We start from the raw sequence: 22,188 nt of genomic DNA, 5'->3' as shown, positions 1-22,188 counted from the left end.
GTAAACAGGAAGGAAATAGACCTGGAGGTAATGTATGGAAGGCTTGAGTGTAAGACCTTAACACAACAAGGAATAGCAATGTTATGGTAAAAAGAATGGGAGGAGGGAAACAAAGGCAGGTTTTATCTTTTAATACAGCCAGCACTGAAACAGCTGGCAGACACAAGAATAGGCAGGAAGGACAATGTAGTGATAACTAGCTGAGACTGGGTCACTGTGCGAGGTATCATGGGCTGGCGCTGGTTCGTAAGAAATATGGAAATTGTATCATGCATGTGTCATGCTTTGATGCAATGCACCAACTATCACACAGAGAGACGCCGCGTGCAAGCAGAGCTGTCAGGAATGCAAGTTACAGATTATTCATTGCAATCAATACTTATTGTGGAACATTGTTAAGCAACAACAACTGTAATCAATTTTCTCCATCGCACTGGAACTTACAAGGATTTAACTCAGTCAATGGAGTTCTATAAAGGACCTGTGGAGGGCAGCAATACGAATATTCAATTTCAAAAGAAGAAGAAGAAGAAGGAAGTAGTGTTTAACAAATCAAATCAATTTGATTTCCTGGGGTGTGGTTTGATGAGAAGTTAACATGGAATGTTAATTTGGAAAAAAATGAACAACAAATGTAGAAAGGTAATTCATGTACTCTGTTGTTAAGCAGGGCAGGAATGAGGAGCTTACATGTCAGCAGCTGTAACCTGAAAAAAAAAATAAAGCTTACAAGCTCAGGCCCTCAGAGTTTATAGTGGAGCTCTGCAGTATCAGCTTCATGCAGAAGTGGGGGAAATGCCTTTAAGAATCAGAAGAGTCCAGTTGATGTTACCATACTGAGTTAACCTACAGGGGCAGTGTGACTCACACTCTACCAGAAGTGTTTTAAAAGAAGGCTGGAAACATGAAAAGTCTCATTTTAAACATTTTGGTTGGGACCGTGTCAGTTACATTACAGCCCATCAGTTCCTGTTTCTCTGTTCCTCCCTGGTTATTCCCGTTACCACATACCGATCTCAATTTACAGCAGCAATTAAAGCAAAAGTCAGAGAAATTTACAGTGTAGCAAATAGTACAGAAATATTTTGATTTATTTCATTTCTCAAATTCAGATGGCTCCAAAGATCCTGATACAGGTGCAGCTATATTTGTTCCTGAAAGTGACACATACATTAAGAGAAGACTATCATATCATCTATCAGTATACACCACAGAACTTGGTATTATTGGCTTTACAGTGGATTGAACAGAATAAAGTACACAACACCGTTATAGCATCTGACAGTTTCTCAGCACTGTCAAGCATAAAATCAGGAAGGTCGTCAATCAGGAAAGATATTATCAATGAAATATTTCAAGTTATGTACAAAATGGAATGTCAGAATATAAAGACACATTTCATTTGGGTTCCTGCTCATGTTGGGATGGAGGGGAATGAGCAAGTTGACATTCTGGCCAAACAAACACTTAAAGCACAGACTTACAAGTTCTGTTGAGCAGAGCTGAAGCCAAAGCAGTCATTAAAACATATGAATCAGTATGGCAGGAGCACTGGGATAGCACTGATACAGGAAGACACTTGTACAGAATTCAAAAACACGTAAATACTGCGACAATGGGACAATGAGAAGAAAATATCATTCCTCGTGGACGTAAATCAGCATGATAAGAACTAACTATAATGACAGAAACCATGTTTGAGAAACATTTATCGGGCGTGTGTTTTGATTTTATACTTTGACTCATGTCCCATCTGTTAACATGGAGGAGGCGGGCTTTATGACCTATACTGCAGCAAGTCAGCAGGGGGCGCCCGAAATGTTTTGGCTTCACTTTAAGGGAGCTGTCGTGTCGTCCATCTTTTTATACAGTCTATGATACAAACTGAGAAATGAGAAGAGCCTCAAGAGAGGAGAGAGGAAACGAGGGAATGTTTTTTAAGAGACATGAGACGTCCTTTCCGATGAAGCGTCACGTGCTGCGCCGTCGGTTTGTGATGATAGCCTCAGCTGATCACCGCTGGATCAGCTGTCAGTCTGCTTTAACAGCTGTTTGTGTCTGCACACATGTGAACTGTATTAATACTAATAAAACACAGTAACAGTGTTTTCTCTCTGTAACCTGTTACCTGTGTAACAAACACCTGCACATGAAGAACAGGCTGCAGTCTGTGTTCTTACCAGCACTATGTGTTTATATTATTTGTTCATTATTTACATTTTTGATCACTGATCATCTGATCTGAATTAATTATTTAATAAGTCCAAATACTGTCTGTTCATGAACAATGAAAATGATTTATTAGGCTCAAAGTTTCAGGATAAATAGAACTCACGTCACGCTGATCAAACCCGACCTCACTGATGATCACGCTCACACGTAAAAAGTGTTACCTGCTGACAGAGAGACTCTCCTGCTCCCTCTGAATTCATTCATTCATCTGTAAGGGAAATAACTGATCATGACAAGAGGTATTTTTTTAGATTAAATTTAATAGAAATTAATCTGTTTTTGCTGCTTTTGATTTTTAGATGATTTGTACTCAGATGTTGACTCAGAAAACAAATCAAATCTGCAGTTATTCACTGCATTTTATATATTTTACGTATATCAATATTTCGTTCTAAACGATCTCAGCTTGTCAAATACCAACTCATTATACCGATGTTGTTTATAGTCGGTTTCAAGGCGCCCTGTAAAGTCTGTTTTAAGGTCCGCTTCTTCCTCTCTGCGGTATGAAACTCCGGTGATGTTGTGAAGTTTCACATCAGTCCGATCTGCTGCAGCGTCCAATCACTAACTGATCTCTAATAAGGGGGCGTGTCGGCCAGTAAAAGACTTCCGTGGAGGCTGCTCTCGTGTATCCTCGCTTATCGCTCCTCGGAACTCCCTCCTCTCTCCTCGCTCCTCGCTCCTCCGAGCAGCGATAAGAGCTTTGAGACGGTCCTCAATATGGCGGCTCCGGAACTACTTCCGGTTCGAGCGAGGAGCGAGGAGCTATCAAATAAGAGACTTGGGAAGCAGCCAGAGACTCGGGAAGCAGCCCTGGTTTCGAAAGCTCTGTCCGGCAGAGCACAGTCAGCAGGCAGCATGTATGGGAGTGCTAGCGTGCTACAGGAGCAGAGTAACCGTAGAAAAGACGTCAGCGTTTAGTTTTCTTTTCCTTCTTTGACTCTTGCATGTGTGGAAAATGTCCGGGTTTCATGATCTTAAAGATTTATTCAGACGGCGGCTGCTCGCTGCGGTTATCAGAGACGAGGCAGGACAAACAACAACATGCGGATACGAAGAGGAGCTCCACCGCCAAAGAAAACAGCTGGATGTGATTTTAACACCTGAAATAAAGCTACGGAGAGCAGGTTTGTTTTCTTTCACTGCTGGAAACGTGTTTCCTGCTAATGTTTCAGGGAGCCGAGCCTTTAGCTAACGTTCATAGACCGAGAGAGAAAATACTTTGTTTACTGGACTTGCAGACTCTTTGGTGATAAAAATCTCGTGGGAACAAGTTATTATCTTGTGCGCCCAATATAATAACTTGTTTGTGTAGCCTGTTTGGTTGTGTGCGGAACCAGAAACTTTTACTTTTGGCTCCAACACTCATTTTAAAGCTCCTGTGAGGATTTTTTCGCTGTTTAAGAAACAGATCACCTTTTGGGATTTCAGGGGCTCCGTGCTTTAGTGGCTGTGGTGTAATGATTATCTGATGGAGCTTCATAGTATTTGTGAAAATCAGTTGTGAAAGTACATTAACTTTTACACACATTCGATTAACTTGTACATAACTACATATTTACAGTTTAAGAAACCGTCTTCTTCTAATACACTTAGGGATGGGTACCTTTCACATTTGAAACGATACGGTACCGATGCCCGGTACCTGGGCATCGGTATCGGTACTCAACGGTACCAATTTTCGGTACTTTTGTGTGTGTTTATGTGGTAATAAATGTTCATTTGTTTAATAATAAAATCTCAAAATGTTTGTATTTAACATATTTATTTCTCAATATATAAACTTAGACAAATATATCAAAACAACATCCAACCGTTTGTATTGTAACATCGCATATGTTTGACAAATTTTTTCAACATGAAAACCCTTAAGTACAACTACGAAGTGTTTTTTCTTAATAATGAAAAATTAAAACCCAGCTCCACGTACTATTATTCCTTTCCTTTCCCCTTTGGAAAAAATGTGTGATGGGGGTCCATGGACAGCAAATAAGTTTAAAACAAATGAACAAAAGAGGATGGAGTAAAAATAAATAAAAGGTATAATATTTTACAAATTGAAGCATTACAAACTACAAATTAAACTTATGAAAGTGAAGCAAACTTCTTTGCTGTTGTTGTGGCAAAAAAGTTCCACAAATTATCTTATCTGCAACTTAATTTCAATCTCCAATAGATAATAAAATCTAAAAAATAGTTAATAAACTTGGTCGAATAAGTCTTCAAATTGAGAAATAAAACTGTCAAAAATAATCTTAGAAAAAATCTGATGCAACAAAAATCTTTATTGATTACAGATAAACTGATACATCAGTAAATCAATGAGTGTCATCCGGATGAGACCACCCACGGGTCAGCCGCTCGGGTCTTATATACTCTAAGCCCCTCCCTCGCTGGGCTTCAGCTTGCCCCAACACCTGTGGCAGCCCCCCGCCCCCCCCCTCGCTCTGGCTCTCTTCCCTCAGTTTGTTTCCTTTCAGTTTTGCCTGACCCATTTCCAACTTTTCTGCAGGACTCTTCCTCACTCCGGCCAATTAGGCGCGTTTATGCACTGTACAACAAAAAGGGAGGGGCTGGGGGGGACACCTGTTTTTCTTGGCCAGCTGCCAACCCTGCACCTGGCTTTTATACTGAGCCCAGCGAGTTTCTCAGCTTAGGATTCTATTTTTAGAGTTTTAACACTTTAGATTATAAAAACTTATAAAACATTAGAATATAAAACCTTAACTATAAAACATTTGACTGTTAAACCTCAACTATAAAAAACTTGACTGTAAAACTTTAACTTTAAGACATTTAACTGTAAAACTTTAACTTTAAGGCTTTAGACTATAGGAAAGTTAACTTTAAGGCATTATAACTAGAAAACTTTAACTTTAAGACATATTAAAACATTTAATTTATAAATCTTATGGTTATATAACTTCAACTCTAAAACCTTTGATTATAAAATTTCAACTAAAACATATAATTATAACACTTTTGATTATATATCATCAACTCCAAAACATTTAATTATAAAGTTTCAACTAAAACATATCATTATAAAACATTTGATTATATAACTTCAACTCTAAAACATTTGATTATAAAGCCTCAAAAATGTTTTCCAACACTGTGAACTACATTTACTGTTTATCTTCGTTCCTTGTTCAGTTCTTTTTCAAGAACACTAACATGTCAACTTTCTCGGGCAAGAGCCGAGCCCGCTCCACACTGACTGTATCCCCTGCTGTGGAGAAAACTCGCTCTGAAGGAGTGGAAGAGGCTTGAACGCACAGATATTTTTTGGCCAAGTTGGCCAGCAAAGGCATCTGATCCCTCTTCTGCCACCACCACAAGAGGGGATGCACTGAGCTGAGGACTGCTGGAAAGCTCTGGTAGATCTGCAGCTCGTTCTTGGCCTTTTCAGCCAACGAAGGTGCACTGATGTCTGCCTCAGTCTGTAGTAGCACTGCCTGGTCTTCATCCTCAAAGAGCTCCAAACAGCCTCATCATGAACCTTGACTTTGAAACGAGGATCTAGAGCAGTAGCCTCCTCAAGGAACTGTCGAAGCTCTTTGTTTGTTTCCTCCTATCAACATTAAACATAAAAAATTGGATAATGCATTTTAAGTGTGAATAATTACACCATTAAGTTGATGATTAACAAAATGATCAATCAATTGAAAGTATCAATTAACTACATACTGAGTAATGATGGGAGAGGTCTGCCCAGACCTTCTCCTTGATGGCTCTCTTGAATGCAGAATCATCATCTTTCACCTCAAACTTGGCCTTCAGTTTGTCCAGGATGGGGAGGATCTGCCCAGCAGTGGCACTCTTATCAGATGAGACTGCAATTGTGGATGTGTAAAGGACCCTCATGGTGTCCACAAAGTCCTCACACTTGCTAATGTCATCATCTGACACTCTCTAATCTGGGAATGAAATCCAAAGCGCAACATGATACAGAATGCTTTATGTCAGCAGAAGTGTAATTTATTTTTTTCTCACTGGTTATATCACAACTTTTTACATCAATGTTCTATACCTGCTGTCTCTGTCCATAGCCTTCTTGATGCGTGGGTCCCTCGAAGCAGCCTGGATGGCAGGGTATTGTTCTATGAACCTCTCCACCATCAGGAAGAGGCTGTTCCATCTGGTTCTCACATCCAGTATGAGGGAATGATCATCAAGGCCTTGGACAAGACAGACAAAACAATTGCCCCAGTGTAACATAGTTGTAAGAATATTAATAATGTAGAAATTGGTGGAATTATTTAAAATCATTTACATGTCTAAAATAGTAAAGATATGACCATCCCATGTGTTTCATTAACCTTCTACCTACCTAGAAGTTTCTGTTTTTCTTTAAGGACAGGCTTGGCAAGACTATTTCTTCTTAGCCACAGCACAACAGCCCGTATCCTCCCTGACCAGTTGGCAATGCTTTTCACACTGTACAGCTTTTGGGCTGCTATGTTCAGGGTATGAGCAAAACACCCCATCTTCATAACGTGCATTTTCTTGACAGCTACATCCATGTTGGCAGCGTTGTCAACGGTAATAGCTACCACTTTGGACTTCACCTCAAAGTCATCTAGGATGCTGTCTATCTCTTCAGCTACAGCAGACCCTGTCTGGGAGACATATACTGCTCTTTTATGGAGGACTTTCTCTCTCAGCTCTGCCTCCACTACATAGTGGACAGTGACTGTGATGTAGTGACTGTGTCTTGAGCCACACTACTCCATGCATCTGCAGTCACTGCAACATGATCTACTGCTTTCAGCTCCTCCTTCACATGAACCTTTTCAACATCATACCAAGCTGGTATTAATGTGTTGCAAAGATCCTTTCTGTTGGGGGGGGTGTACTTTGGATTCAGGGCCCTTGTCATCTCCCTATTACAAATAACAACAATAAAATAATAATAAACATAACTGCTTTTTCATCAGCTTGCTCCATCACATACACATAATCACTAATTTTATGCAGTAATAGTTTACCTAAACCATGGGGTGTCCACTGTGGTACAGGGCAACATGCCTTTAACCACAAATTCAGTCACAGCCCTGTGACACTCATCTGCCCTCTGACGGGAAAAGGCTGTCTCCTTGGCTTTAGTAAAGGGAGTCACTGTTGCAGCTCTCACTCTTACTTTAGGGCGGGTTGACAATGGGTCAGACGGACCTGTTAATGAAAACAAGCATTTACATTTACGTTACAAAGTACGACGAACCGAGCTGATAATGATAACTAATGCAAGTTAAAATGCCAAGCTAACGTCATCTTAAACACTAGGCTTCTTTACCTGGAGCAGATGAAGATGATGATGCCTCACTTGCATCGTCATTGTCGTTGTTGCCATCACCAAATGTTAAGGCCATTTCTTCTCCCATGTTGCTGGCTGCAGACGACGAGTCGCTAACGGATGCAGGCGTGCTAACGGTGCCGAATGCAGGAGTTGTAGCCGTAGATCTGAGGCTGTCGAAAATTGTGCACTCTTTAGCCTTGATAAAAATCTTGTGCTTAACCAGGTGCTTCCTCAGATTGGAAGTATTCCCGCCGCTGGCCTGCACTTCGTGTCACAAATATTGCAGCGAGCGTAATCTGCATCGCATTTAGAAAAGTGGAGCCATACTTTCGAGCACTTTCTATCAGCCATGCTTGCTTTGTTGACTGAACCTGCAGCTACTGACGTCATTACGCTCTTGTGCGTGCAATGCTGTGTTCATGTCCGGCATGGAAAATCGCCTACTCTTCCACTCCCTCACAGTCACAAGGATGCGTTTAGGTACCGAAACATGGTACCGTTTGATTTTAGGTGAATCGGTACTCAGTAGTACCAACGTAATTCGGTCAGTACCTATAAAAGTACCGAATTGGCTACCCATCCCTAACTACACTATGTTATAGATAGATAGTTTACGTTTATCACACATCTGAGCTCAGGAAAAGAGGATTTTATAAAGACACGTAGTTCTCACAGGACAATCATATGATGATCTTATCGACCATGATGCATTGCTGTAGAATAAACTAGCCAACATTACATTAATTAGTTAAAATGAGCAAAACCTTTAACAGAACTTTGGTAAATACACAAACAGCATAGAGCCCAAAATCTTCAATAATCCTACACACTCACAGCGAGACTTTAATAAAGGCGAAACACAAATCTGACATTCCTGAAAACAGAGTAATAAAATATTATTCTATAAGGATTATTTTTAATCTAATAATACGTTTACTATTTCATTCATTCTTATTAGAAGAAAACAGAAACATTTAATGGTTTGTGATAGGGCTGGACAATTAGGCTAATTGAATATTAATCCTGATCATGTTTTTTGCTTCCCGTGATGAAATAATGATGACGTTTACAATGCACCACCTTTAGAAAACTCTGCATCATATCCTCGTTAGAGGTCGACCAATTGATCGTTTTGGCCGATTAATCGGCCCCCGATAGGACTTCGCCTTTTTAATGGAGTCTCCATACGCGACATACAGGTAATGCAGGTACCTGGGATAATTAATTAAAGTTAACTTTATAATACAGCTTTATTCACAAATTATGATAAAAATGGGCTTTTGTTTATAGTATTACATTATTAATGAATTAGACTATCATTAACTTTCACTGCTTTTCTGTCGAGCTCATGCTGCCGTCTCTGTTTAGTTAGCAAGCTCGCTACAATTTGGCTAGCAGTGAGTGCAAGCCTAGCACAATTAATGGGATCATATCTGATCATATGAGGGGCACTTTAGCTGAAAATATAAGTTTGCGTGTGCAACCCTCGAGGATACTCTTAACAACTGTTAGAAAACCATGAAATGCCACTCGTATGTGGAGACCGTGAGAGGGGTGGGTGGGGGCTAAACCTTTGCTGCACCGGGGAACAGCCGACAAGTGGTACGTGATTCATATTATATCTGACTCGTTTCAGTTTAATTCTCCCCTCAAAAGTTAACTCTGGAATATAACGTAACAATATCAGCTCTCCACGATACAAGACAGGCAGGCAGGGTGAAAAATAAATCATTTAACTGTTACTTAAATTACTTACCAATTTGGCGTTCTCTCTCCTAAAAAATCCAACCACGTAACGTCAACTGTCCATTCATGACATGAAATCACACTTTTTATGATCCTCCTCACTCCGGTAACGTGCACAAACACTAATAGTTTGTAAGAGTGGTATTTAAAAATGTAACGGGACGTGCAGCATCTGGCCTGATATACGCCACGGAAGAGCGCATCGCCATGTAAACAAATCCAACACATTTCCAATGATGTAATCCAGCAGATCACACTTCAGGAAACTCTCCGTACTTATTATCAAAGTCGAAGTGGCAAAAAATGGGTTTATTAAAAACCGGCGTTTGCATAAGGCTGCTGTAGGAGTAAAGCACGTCACGGCGTCAACACAAACTGTTGTGAAAGACGTGTAGGTAAAGTTAAAGGAAAAGAGCGAGAGACTGACGCAGGGGCGATACGTTTGCTTTTTATATAAGATTCTTATGGTATATGGTATTCTTCTTTGATGCTAATTGAGTTGTGTCTGCTGAATAAGTGTTTCTGTTTTTTTCTCCCAAATATATGCCAGAAAGCTTCCGTGATGATAACAACCATTCATTTGTAACTTTAGTAAAACTTTTCTTTATCAGAAAGGTTTTATTAAACCAGCAACTTTAAGGAAACAACTGCAGCATCATTTCAATTAAAAAAGGATTAATAAAATGCAACTTAAATCATTCATGTAGATTTAAATTAATATTAAATTAATATATTGCGTGCATGTTTCTTCAGCTCTCTCGCGCTCTGTTTAGATACCGACAAATATATAAAAACACACAAATGTAACATCGCATTTGTCAATCGCAGTGTTTTATTTTGAAAATTGACTGGATTCTCTCGTTGTTTCATGTGTGACTTCCTGCCAGGATTGACGCGATCGCTCGCGGCTCGCGCAAAAAATAGACCAGACGCCGAAACGATCGCTGGTGTGTTCCCGGCGTAAGGATATGTAAGAAAGATAAAGATTGTTCATTTACATAGGTTTCTTTATTTTTCGTGGGGTAGGGAGATATCGGCTGATTAATCGGCTATCGGCTTTTTCCTCCTACAAACTATCGTTATTATATCGGCCTTTAAAAAGGGCTAGTCCTCGTGTATGCCTCTTTGTGGTTTTTCATCACAATCTCAAAATATACTACTCCAAAGTCTCTTAAATTGCATCCATGCATCTCTTACTTGCGTCTTTTCCTTCTGTATTCCCTCCCAATCGGGATGCATGGAGAGACACAAGGAAACCAGACGAGGAGAGATGAAATGAGGGAATTTGTTTTGAGGGGCATCTTAATCTCTGAAGCGTCACATGAAGCAATGTCCGTTTGTGATGGCGGCGTCAGCTGATCACAGCTGGATCGGCGGTCAGTCAGCATTAACAGCTGTTTGTGCACCATAGACTGTATAAAAAGATGGACGACATGGCAGCTCCCTAAAGTGAAGCAAAACCCTCTCTGTCGCCCCCTTTTGACTGACTTCAGTAAAGGTCCTAAAGCCTGCCTCCGCCATGTTAAAGCAATTCTTACCTTTCTGGCATTTTTACACTTTTCTTTTGTAATCATAAAATGCTCCTAATAAGCGTATAGCACAATAAAATGTAAAAGAAATCAACTAGGCGTTGAAACTCATCAATATTTAATTCTCATATATTTCTGATAAAAGTCTGACCAATCATTTTATTCGGTCCGAGTAAATGATTTGCCGAGCTTCCTGTCTGTCATCCGTCGCCGCGTCCCTCCCAGTTGCACCGCTGTCACGGATCGCGAGTCGCGCTCCTCTCTGGCAGAGCAGTAGAGCGGTGAGAGAGAGCAAGGAACGGAGACCTGACAATGACTGACCAAGGCGAGCCGCCACTTCCATCATCAGCTGCCCCCACAGAGAAAATTATCAGGACAAAGACTATTTCACAAAAAGCTGCCTTAAAGAAAGAGCTTGATGCGGCAAGAGGCAAGACTGGAGTCAACATCGGCTCTGCTTTCCAGCAATGGAGGAGGCTAATGCAGCTACATCCGGAGCTAAAAAGAGATGAGATGGTCGCGGAGTTTCTGCTGGACAGGTACTTTTAGTTTGCCTAATCCTAGAACACAACATTACATGTGATAACATCAGTTACCAGTTACTATCGTTCTGTAATATTATGTTATTTGTGCAGGGAAATTTAGCCTAGCGTTAGCGTTAGCACCGGTAGTGTAAACAAACTGACTCCACAGCTTGGTTTGTTTAACGTTACACTACCGGTGACGTTAGCTTCAGCGTTAGCCTCAGTGTTTATTGTGAAGTTGTCATTAACCCAGTTTTAGTATTATAACTCCGGGGTTGCGTTTGACTTGTTTGGTTGTACAGTAACCGGAGCTAGTTCAGCACATTGCTAGAAGACTTCTCCGGCTAATAGATAATGCTGGCTAGCTGACATCTGTGTAAATAAGACCGATCTGTCTATGTTTGTGACTTTTTCCATCCTTGGGAAGAAGTACTATTTACCAGTAGGGAATTTTAAATTGTAATAAGTTGATACATACACTTGCTCCACTTACTGTACATTGTGATAACATCACTCTGTGCCAAAGCAGCCTAAGATCTATATCAAATCTATCCTGTTTGAGTTTATGCAATTTATATCCTGTGTCACGTGTCTATTTTTTTTTACTCTTTGTCAAGGTACACCACTCCCACAGTAATGGAGGACATCCAGCACCAGCCAAGACTTGGTACCCCTGGAACTCATGAAGAGCTGAATGTTACATCTAAAAGATTTGTTTGCATTACTTAACAGTAATCTTGCAAGTGCCATATGTTATTTATTTGCTTTTTTATTGGGACCAAATAACTAATTTCTTAAAGAAGACAGCTGTAAAAAAAAAAAGATAAACTGTGTACGATAATAAATGTTTTTCTAAAAAATTGATTTTAGTAATTCACTGCAGTTCATTCAGATGAAGTGGGAATATGAAAAAAGGGTCATAATGGAAGTAAAGCATAATAAACATTACCTTATGTGAGTAAAAAGACAAATGCAATTATATAATACAAGGTTTTATTGAACAACGTTAATAAGAAAAAATACAAAACTATATGAAAACATATAAAAATATATGTATATATACAATTGTTTTCAAACACAAAATGGCTTAAAATTCACACACACACACACACAAAAAGAACATTTCAAAAGCAGCAACAGACATGTAAACATTTACAAGACACTTTTTTGTGCAAAAAAAAACCTCATTCATGTCAATAGATGTTGTCAAGAGCAATAATGTCAACACAAATATAGAAAAGCTGCTGAACATCTCAGCCATAACAACAACAACAACAGCAGTACTGGTAACAACAATAAGATGAGATCGTCAGGACTGAGTACAGCAGGTCCACGTGCCCTCTGACCTCTGGCTCTTGTTGTGGATCTTGGGGCAGCTTGTCTGCTGGTTCCGGGCCTCTCCTCAGCAGATTCCCCACTCCGCATCACCCCACGGCCCTGCTGCTTCTACCCTGGCAGCCCCTGGAAGGACCTGCCCTTCTCGGGGCTCTTACACCTCCTGTGCTGGTTCCTGCTGTAGGCTGCTGCTGTCGGCCCCTGCCTCTGTCAGAGGTCAGGCAGGGGGAAGAGGGTGGGTCTTTGAAGGGAGGCGGAGTGGTTCTTGTTCAAATTTTAGTGCTGAGGGACATGCCAGAAAGGTAAGAATTGCTTTAACAGATGGGACATGAGTCAAACTATGAAATCAAAATACAGGTCAAATACTACTACAAGTGTTCTTTTTTCCGACAAGTTTACTTAATTAGTTATTTGATGCTGTCAAAATGATGATTGACAGCTCTGTTGACAAATACGGCTCCTGCAGCCAATCAGTTCCGGATTAGCAGAGTAGAGGACAAACGGCAAGAGGAGGCCTAACTAAAACAATCACTACAGTCATTGAAGTTTCCATACCTGTGAACGTTAACCTCAGACCAACACAGAGAAGCTGTTCTGCTGTTAAACACTCCTGCGTCCGGGATCCTTGCAGTGTTTTCGGTAAGTTAAGTGTGTGTTTTGGTTAGCGGAAGTGGCTATGGCGGGTGCCAACCGCCGATCTCTACTGCGCAGACTTTGGCTCCAAAATGACATCACCATTGTAACATGGCAGCAGCTATCACGGGCTATTTTGGCATCAAATCCGTACAAAGAGAGCAGATGGAGACGCATCGTCCATCTATATATACAGGCCTATTATTTCTAATAAGATGAACACTAAGTGTTTTTCTCTCTGTATCCTGTTACCTGTTTAACAAACACCTGCACATTAAGAACAGGCTGCAGTCTGTGTTTATACTGTGTCCTCCTTAGAACCATATGGACCTTTTTTACCGGCACTATTTTTTAATATTATTTGGGCCTATTTATTATTTGCATTTATGATGAATGAAAATCTGATTTCAAATTCATTATTTAGTAATCCTAAATACTTGTATGTAGTCACATAAACTTAGAGTTATTCATTAGGCTAAAAGTTTCAGATAGAAATCACGTTATGCTGATCAAACCTGACTCATTTATCATCAGCCTCTCCTGCTCTCTCTGACTTTAATTTAATTCATAATAAAATATAACATATAACTGATCATAACTAGAGATCTTATGTAAATTAAATATAATATAAATTAATCTGTTTTTGCTACTTTGGATGTTCAGACTTGCAATTAACAGATCCTTTAAGGCACCCTTTAGAGTCTGTTTTAAGGTCCGCCTCCGCCTGTATTCTCTATTAAAACCCTGGTGATGTTGTGAAGTTTCGCATCAGTCCGATCAGCTGCAGTGTGCGCTAAGTAACTGATATCCAATTAGGGGGCGTGTCAGCCAGTAAAAGACTTCTGTGGAGGCCGCTCTCATGAATCCTCGCTCATTGCTCCTCTGAATTCCCTCCTCGCTTCTTTCTGCTCTTCGCAGCATAATATCTTTGGGACTACTGTCTGGAACTACTTCTGGTTTGAGCAAGGATCAAGGATATATCAAAGAAAAGACTTGGGATGCAGGGTCACATTTTTAACGCTGCTTGTGATTACGCTGAAACAGAGAGAGTAAATCACTCCTTAAACCCAAACCCCAATCCATCTAATGCAGCTCGTCATCGGTTGTTTTCAGGAATGTATTTAAACCAACACGACTTATTTGGCAATATGATGACTGTATGAAGGAACACTCAAGACGAAAACGTTGCTACTCTGCATACTTGTCCAGCTTGTACAGCGTGATACCCTGTCCACCCAAATCCAAAAGACAGGCAAAAATTACCATTGCAATTTGCATTGCATTTTGCTTCTAGAAGATGGACCAAATTCAGGTTAAGAACCCAGTTAAGTCCTCTTGATGCAAAATTTGCACATGAGCCAGAATGCAGCACAAAATGGAACTGATTTGAGAAGTCACAAACCTAAGGAGCCAATCCCGTTAATGGACGGGGTGGCGCTATGCATATCATTTTGTGCAACCTATGGCAACCACTTCTGCGATGTGTGAGCCAGCTGCAACTACTACTAACGTTAACTAATTACTACATTTCAAGCTTGCTCAGTTTCAACATGTTGCCACTAAACGATGGCAGAGACGTGTTTTGTTTTCGCAATGGAGGGGGTGGTTGGAAATTTGCATAGTTGGGGGGGGACTTTTTGATGAAAAAAAATAAGTCTCGGAAAACAATGGGCCTTCATACCACTCCATAAAGGGGCATAAGACTGCAGGGCCATGTGCACACACAGGAATCACACAGGATTCAAAGGAGAAGTGTAGAGACGTTGGGAATGCCCTAATTAAAATCTAAAAAGGATTGTGCTCTCAACTTTAAATATAAGAAATACTTTAATTGAAATTAAGTAATTTAGCACTGCTGGAATAGAAACACTATTGGGCTGATTTATTGTATTACATTTAGTAGCTCCTGTCAGTCAGGAAGTTGTAGAACTCTTGACAAGTTGAGCTAGGTGAGTTTCCAGTGGAGGATAATCGGGGTGATGGTGTTGAATGCCGAACTGAAGCCCACAAACAGGAATCTTGTGTATGTCCCTGGAGAGTGTTGCAGGATGTAGTGCAGTGGGACTGCATCTTCCACAGACCTATTTGGCAGTTAGGCAAACTACATGCGGTGCAGCAGGGAGCCAGGGATGTCCTTCAGGTGGCTCAATACCACAATTTCAAAGGAGTACATGACCACAGACATTATGGTGACAGGCCTGTAGTTGTTTAATCCTTTGATGGAGGGTTTCTTGGGGTCCTGGATGATTGAGGAAGGTTTGAAACATGACAGGACTATACACAGCTCCAGAGTTCTGTGGAAGATCTGGGTGAAGACAGGGGGCCGCCTGATCAGCACAGACTCTCACAGATACTTAGTGCAGGTGGTCAGAGGTGTGGGGTGAGGGGTTGGTAGGAGATGCAGGTAGTTCTGAGTTTGTGTGGGTAAGTGGTGTGAAGGAGGGGCGTGATTATCTGCAGTAAAGGCTGTTCAGGTCCTCTGCCAGTTGATTGTTTTCCACAGCGTGGAGGGATGGTTTACTGTAGTGGGTGATGTCTTTCAGGTCTCTCCAAACTGAGGCAGGGTTGTTAGATGAAAAGCAGTTTTTATGGCTCTCAGCCCGCGACAGCCGTGGCCAAAGGAAGTATGTTTTCGGGTTGCCCGTCCATCCCATTCTTGTGAACACGATATCTCTCAAACGCCTTTAGGGAATTTCTTCAAATTTTGCACAGCTGTTAACTTGGAGTCAAGGATGAACTGATTTAGATTTTGGTCATCAAAGGTCAACGTCACTGTGACCTCACAAAACATGTTGCTGGTTATAACTCAAGAACTCTGCCAAAGTGTTTGCGTTCCTCCCACTCAGATACACAGCCATGCACTCAGAAAGGGTCTCTTAAAACTGCTCCATTAAAAGTAGCTCACACAACTGGTCAAAAGTCTAAACCTCAGAAGCTAACAGCCATTGACTGAAAAAAAGTAGGAACCTCACTTGCAAATTCTACATATTTTCTGGCACCCCTGAATTTCTGCTGATACGCCTCAGGCACCAGTTCATACGCCTTTAACACTGCCAGTTTTACTTTAAGATAGTTTTCACTGTCTGAAATAGGCAAAGTAGAAAAAGCCTCCTGAGCCTTCCCAGTCGGCAAACAATGTAGCAGCAGGGTCTGCTCAGAATCACTCCAGTTCCTGTTTCTGGCCAACCTCTCAAAAAGCAAGAAAAAACCCAGCCAAAAAACGTAGACTTATATAGTGCCTTTCACGGGACCCAAGGCCACTTTACAGAGTAAATAACGGACAGACAACAGAACTAAACAAGCAAACAAATACGCAGGAAGAGGTGGTGAATTATAGTTCACAGGCTGTGGTGCACAGATGGGTTTTGAGGGTGTTTTTGAAAAGGGAGGCAGTGTTGTGGATCTCTGCAGGCAGAGAGTTCCAGAAGGTGGGGGCAGCAACACCGAAGGCTCAGTTCCCAACAGTTTGGAGGCGAGAGTGAGGGATGGAGAGCAGGCCTGCATCTGAGGACTGCAGACTCCGGGATGGGGTATAGGGATGGAGGAGGTCCTTTAGGTACTGGGGGCGAGGGAATGGAGAGACTTGTAGGTGAGGAGGAGGGTTTCATAGGTGATGTGGGACTTATAAGGGAGCCAGTGGAGGTGGGTGAGGGTGGGGGTGAAGTGCTGCCAGGGCTTGGTGCAGGTGAGAACCCTGGCGGCTGAGTTTTGGACGTACTGGAGCCTGTCCGGGGCTTTGTTGGGAACCCCGAACAGGACTCCATTGCAGTAATCCAGGCAGATTTGGAATGTATCTGGATCCTTTTCTGAAAAATTTGGAACCAACCTCAAGCACCCAGAGACATCAAAATGTGCAGAGCTTGCTGCACCAGGTTCCAACTCATTACCCGTTTTGACATCATCGATCAAACCCAGCCTGTAAAGCTCTAACTGTTGACATTCACACTCCTGCTGTAACTGGAACTGCAGTTTTGCATTACATTTTAACCTTTCCGTTTCAGCAGCGTGTCCCTGTGCCCGAATAGCTTGTTCCCTTTCTAGAGCCTTTTTACTTTGTTTGTGCTGCAAACTCAACAGCTCCTTTTGCTGCTCAAAAGGGAAAGGTGTTCTAACTCCAGCTACAGGCCTCACAAACTTCAGACTGCTCAGTAACACTAACCGGAGGAGTAACCCTCTGGAAGTCACTCTTTTTGGAGGAAGCAGACAAAACCCCAGACTGATCCAAATTTTCTTTTACTACACACAAGATGTGGTCTTTACGTGCCTGACCAGAAACTTCAATCCCAAAATGCACTGCCAGTTTTACTAACTAATCCTTAGTGCAGGCATCTAACAGGCCCTCTCTAGGATTCTGCAAAAAATCCTCCACAGAAGACATAATCACCCAAATATGAGTAACCAAATCACAATGACTCAAAACTCAACCCTTGCGTAACACTCAAAAATGTAACCTGCCATTAAACCTAAGGCAACAGACCAAAAGCCTAGGCGAAGTCACGGAAGTGTACCCTCAGCAGTCAAAATACTCTGGCCACAATACTGCACAAAAATAAACAAAATAACTAACAGTGAGTGCCGTTCTAATGCCTAACGGGAAAGTAGTTCCTGAGTGCCTGAGTAGGCAGTCTCACAATCACACCAGTTCAGGGACAGACAACCAACCCAAAACCCAAAACAAACACTGTTAATCAGGCAGGTCAGCATCAACTGACAGAACCACAATCCACACTGACTGAAACACTCACTTCACCCTTTAACTGTGTGAGACTCCCTAAACTAATGCTTACCGGTGTAGGTGTGTGTGCGTGTGCGTGTGCGTCAGCATAAAAGAAACAATAAAACCAAACAATTCAGGGTTTAGGCCTGTAGGCATGCTGCTCAGTCACAGACAAACAGAGAGTACACCTGCACAGCAGCCCTTTCATAAGCTTGAACCACACCTACAGGTGTGGCCAAGCAACTTGGACGCCCATCTCTGCTGCACTCCAGGAAGGCAGTGAACTGGAGGGAAACAGGATATGACATTAGGAAGGTTGTCGCAACTCCAATCCTATTTCTTTCATAAATATTACAAAATCATTAACCCAGTATCGTGATTCATATTGAATCGTGAGCTGAGTGTACAGTTACATCTTTACCTGCCGGAGATCAGTCCAGTTGACTGTTGGAAGAAGAATTACATGATATTATCTGCCTTTTGCTGAAGTAACTTTCTCGAGTATAAGAAATAAAACTTCAGTGCTATTTGTTGGTACAGCTTCAATGAAGTCTACATGAACTTCATCACATGAACTGTTTGCACTCTCTGCTGGACATTTTCAGATCCTTCAGAACAGTTTGAATATTTGGAAGGCTGGTTCTAGAAACAATGAAACCTCCTCTATTGTAGCCCAGCTGCATGACTGCTGAATGTTGGTCAATGGTTTCATTTCTTAAATCCACTGCTAACCCTGCATAGAGAAGAGATCAGTGACCCAGCAACAGGTTTCACAGTAATTCGGCCAATTTGTGAGGTTGTTGTAAAAGTGCAGCTGATTTTGAGTTTTATTTACTTTTTTTTGTTTACTGTGTCCTGCAGATGTCCAGCAGCTGTTGGTGAGCAAAGAAGAGAAGGAGTGGAGCCCCAGTCTGGACCAGGATGGTATTAAGCCCCCACACATTAAAGAGGAACAGAAGGAACTCTGGATCAGTCAGGAGGGAGAGCAGCTTCAAGGACTGGAGGAGGCTGATACCAACAAGTTCCCCTTCACTATTGTCTCTGTGAAGAGTGAAGATGATGAAGAGAAACCTCAGTCCTTACATCTGAAACAAACTGAACAGATGGAAAGAGCAGCTAAGGGAGAGGATTGTGTGGGAGCAGAACCAGCCAGGAACTCAGATCCAGAGAGACATTTACAACCAGAGACTGAGGTCAAGACTGAAGACTCTTCTGAACCTGAGACTGACGACAGTGATGATGATTGGAAGGAAACCAGAGAACATCAGACAGGTTTAAACTCTGCAAAGAATGCTGAGAAATCACATAGTTGCTCTGAGTGTGGTAAAATTTTCAAAAGTAAACAGGATCTGACGACACACATGAGAATTCACACAGGAGAGAAACCCTTCAGTTGCTCTGAGTGTGGACAAAGATGTCGACGAAAAGAGCATCTGATCAGACACAAGAAAGTTCACACGGGGGAAAAACCCTTTGATTGTTCTGATTGTGGTAAAAGATTTGCACAAAAGTCTGATCTGACACGTCACATGTCAAGTCACAGAGGTGAGAAACCCTTCAGCTGCTCTGAGTGTGATAAAAGATTTAACAGAAAGTCTAATCTGACACTCCACATGGACAATCACAGAGGGGAGAAATCCTTTAGCTGCTCTGAGTGCAGTAAAAGTTTTAATTATAAACAAAGTCTGACCAAACATATGTCAGTTCACAGAGGAGAGAAACAGTTCATCTGCTCTGTTTGCAGTAAAACATTTAATCAAACAGGGCATCTGAGCTTACACATGAGAATTCACACAGGAGAGAAACCCTTTAGCTGCTCTCAGTGCGGTAAAAGCTTTTACCGAAAAGGGCATCTGAGCTCTCACATGTTGGTTCACACGAAAAAAAAACCGCCTTAGCTGCACTGAGTGTGGTAAGAGATTTAAACAAAAAGAAAATCTGACCAAACATGTCTGTTCACATGGAAGAGAAACACTTAAGCTGCTCTGAGTGTAGTCAAAGATTTGCCCACAAGCCTTATCTGACACATGACATGGAACATCACAGACAGTAGAAACACTACAACTGCAGTGTTTGGGACCAAAGAAACTTGTTGTTGGCGGTCAGGCTTGAGAAGGTCAGACTTCAACCAAACTGAGAAGAAAAGAGAGGCAGAAACAGGAGCTGATGGAGATGACTGTGGAGAAGCAGAACCAGACAGGAACTCTGATCCAGAGAGACATTTACAACCAGAGACTGACGACTATACTGAACCTGAGATTAAGACAGTGATGATGATTGGAAGGAGACCAAAGAACATCAGTCAGGTTTGAACTGAGAAATTGTCATGTTCCTGACAGTGATCAGAGAAGTAATGTTCCTGAGAAACCACTCAGCTGCTCAGAGTGTGGTCATACATTAAGATAGTTGCTTAGTTGTTAATTTTGCAGTTAATGATTTTGACAAAGGGCAGGATTTCTGACAAATTAGTTTGGAGATCTTGGATTCTATTTTTTTCCTTCCTGATACTGATTTTGATGCATAGTCTAGAGAATTGGCCAATACAAGGGTTTACAAAATATTTTTCTGTTGGAGAAACAGATTTTTTGGGGGGTGGGTGAATAATTAATGATGGTATCAGATCAGTGCAATGACTGGTGTACTACCTGATACCTCATGTTTGTTGGTTTTGTATTAATATATTAGTTTATATGTTTGTCACTAAACAAGATGTCATTGCTTTGTTCTAATCCAGTTAACATGAAACAATAAATAAGAAGTGAATGCTACTTTGACAATGTGTCTAGCTGGTGTTAATTTATTGTGTTACTTGGTATTTTTTCTGATACAATGACAAAAATGGAAAACACAAATATATTCAGGTGTTGTGGAGTCTTCAGGCTGCACGAAAGAGACTATAGACACTCAAAATAACACGAGATGGCATTCTTTCTCACATCCGTTTATTTATTGCAAGGTTACAGATGAACTGTCTTGAGAACTGGTGCTACCCAACACAGAGGCCTTGAAGGAAACAGAAGAACAGAAAAAAGATGGCAGAAAAGAAGAAGTGTCCTAACACTATAACTGTTTCATACTCTTATCTAGGTGTCATAGATGGTCCCAATTGTTGCTATTGATGAGGATATTGAGGATATTGTTGATGTCGTTTAGGATATTGGTGATTATGATGATGATATTGACATTGTTGATGATGATTATACATGTATACATAAAAAAGTACGTCTTCACGCCCTGTGTCTATCGGCCTTGGGTCAGTCTGTGTTTGCTTTCCTGCCTCTGTTTCCTCCTTCCAGCCTCCCTGGTTGCCTGGCTCCTCCCACCTCATTGAGGGATTGCCCTCGCCTGCTGTGGCCTTTAAAAGCTTGGGGAATCCAAGATGGCTTTTTCTTTCTCCCTCCTGGAAGGCTGGTGCCTTTTGGGCACCCACTTTGTTTTTTGTTTGGTTTGATTGTGATGATTGATTTACTGTGTGGATCTCCCTTCTTTGTTATGCTCTTCAGCGAGCTGGGCATAACACCAGTGTCCGATCGCACTTGAAGCTGTTGCTTGGCACTTACTGACTTTGTTCTCTCCTGTCTTGATCCTTGCTTGTGTTGTATTAGCTCTTGGATGTATATCGCTTTGGGCAAAAGCATCTGCTTAATGAAACTGTAACATTGTAACAAGTGCTCACTAGAGAGTCATGATCTGGCCAGGTGTGAACAGCTGTTCCTCTCTGCAGCTCGTGCACTTGGGTGCAACTCCCCCCCTCTGTGCTGCGAGTCTTCATCATATTTTTATTTTTTATTTGATGTTTTTTAAAGGCTAATGAAGGTGAATCAGGCTCTGTTTTCATTTGCATACAAAGCAGGAAATTAAGATTTGATCACAAATCAAGGAGATGCATTTGGAGACGCCCAGTAGCTCTGTGGAAAAACGAAAAAAACGATACCTTATGGGTCGAGTGTGAAAATAAAGGCATTATTTACCAGACTAACACTTGATAATGTTTAAAGATATTGGTGAGCCCTATTGTGTCAGATACGGCAAAATCTGAATTCAGTTAAAGCAAAAAATGTTGAGCTCCTTAAATATGAGTTAAGAATATGAACATGATTTTGTTTTTCCCCTGCTGGGAAAGAGGTGGACAGAGCGGGAGATATTACATGGATTTACTCACTGCTTTGCTGA

The 22,188-nt window shown here is 41.4% G+C and overlaps 1 pseudogene; it reads left to right on the top strand.

Annotated features, from left to right (window-relative positions):
* Positions 1 to 3,130: 3,130 nt before the first annotated feature.
* Positions 3,131 to 20,148, top strand: LOC138611190 (zinc finger protein OZF-like; annotated as a pseudogene).
* The last annotated feature ends 2,040 nt before the right edge of the window (positions 20,149 to 22,188 follow it).

This window comes from Semicossyphus pulcher, unplaced genomic scaffold (genome assembly GCF_022749685.1).
Source record: "Semicossyphus pulcher isolate SPU_LCO1_2020_fin unplaced genomic scaffold, fSemPul1.0.p SCAF_11, whole genome shotgun sequence".
In the NCBI taxonomy this organism is placed as follows: domain Eukaryota; kingdom Metazoa; phylum Chordata; class Actinopteri; order Labriformes; family Labridae; genus Semicossyphus; species Semicossyphus pulcher.
Note: the sequence above shows the minus strand (reverse complement) of the source record. Positions and strands in the feature narration are given on the sequence as shown.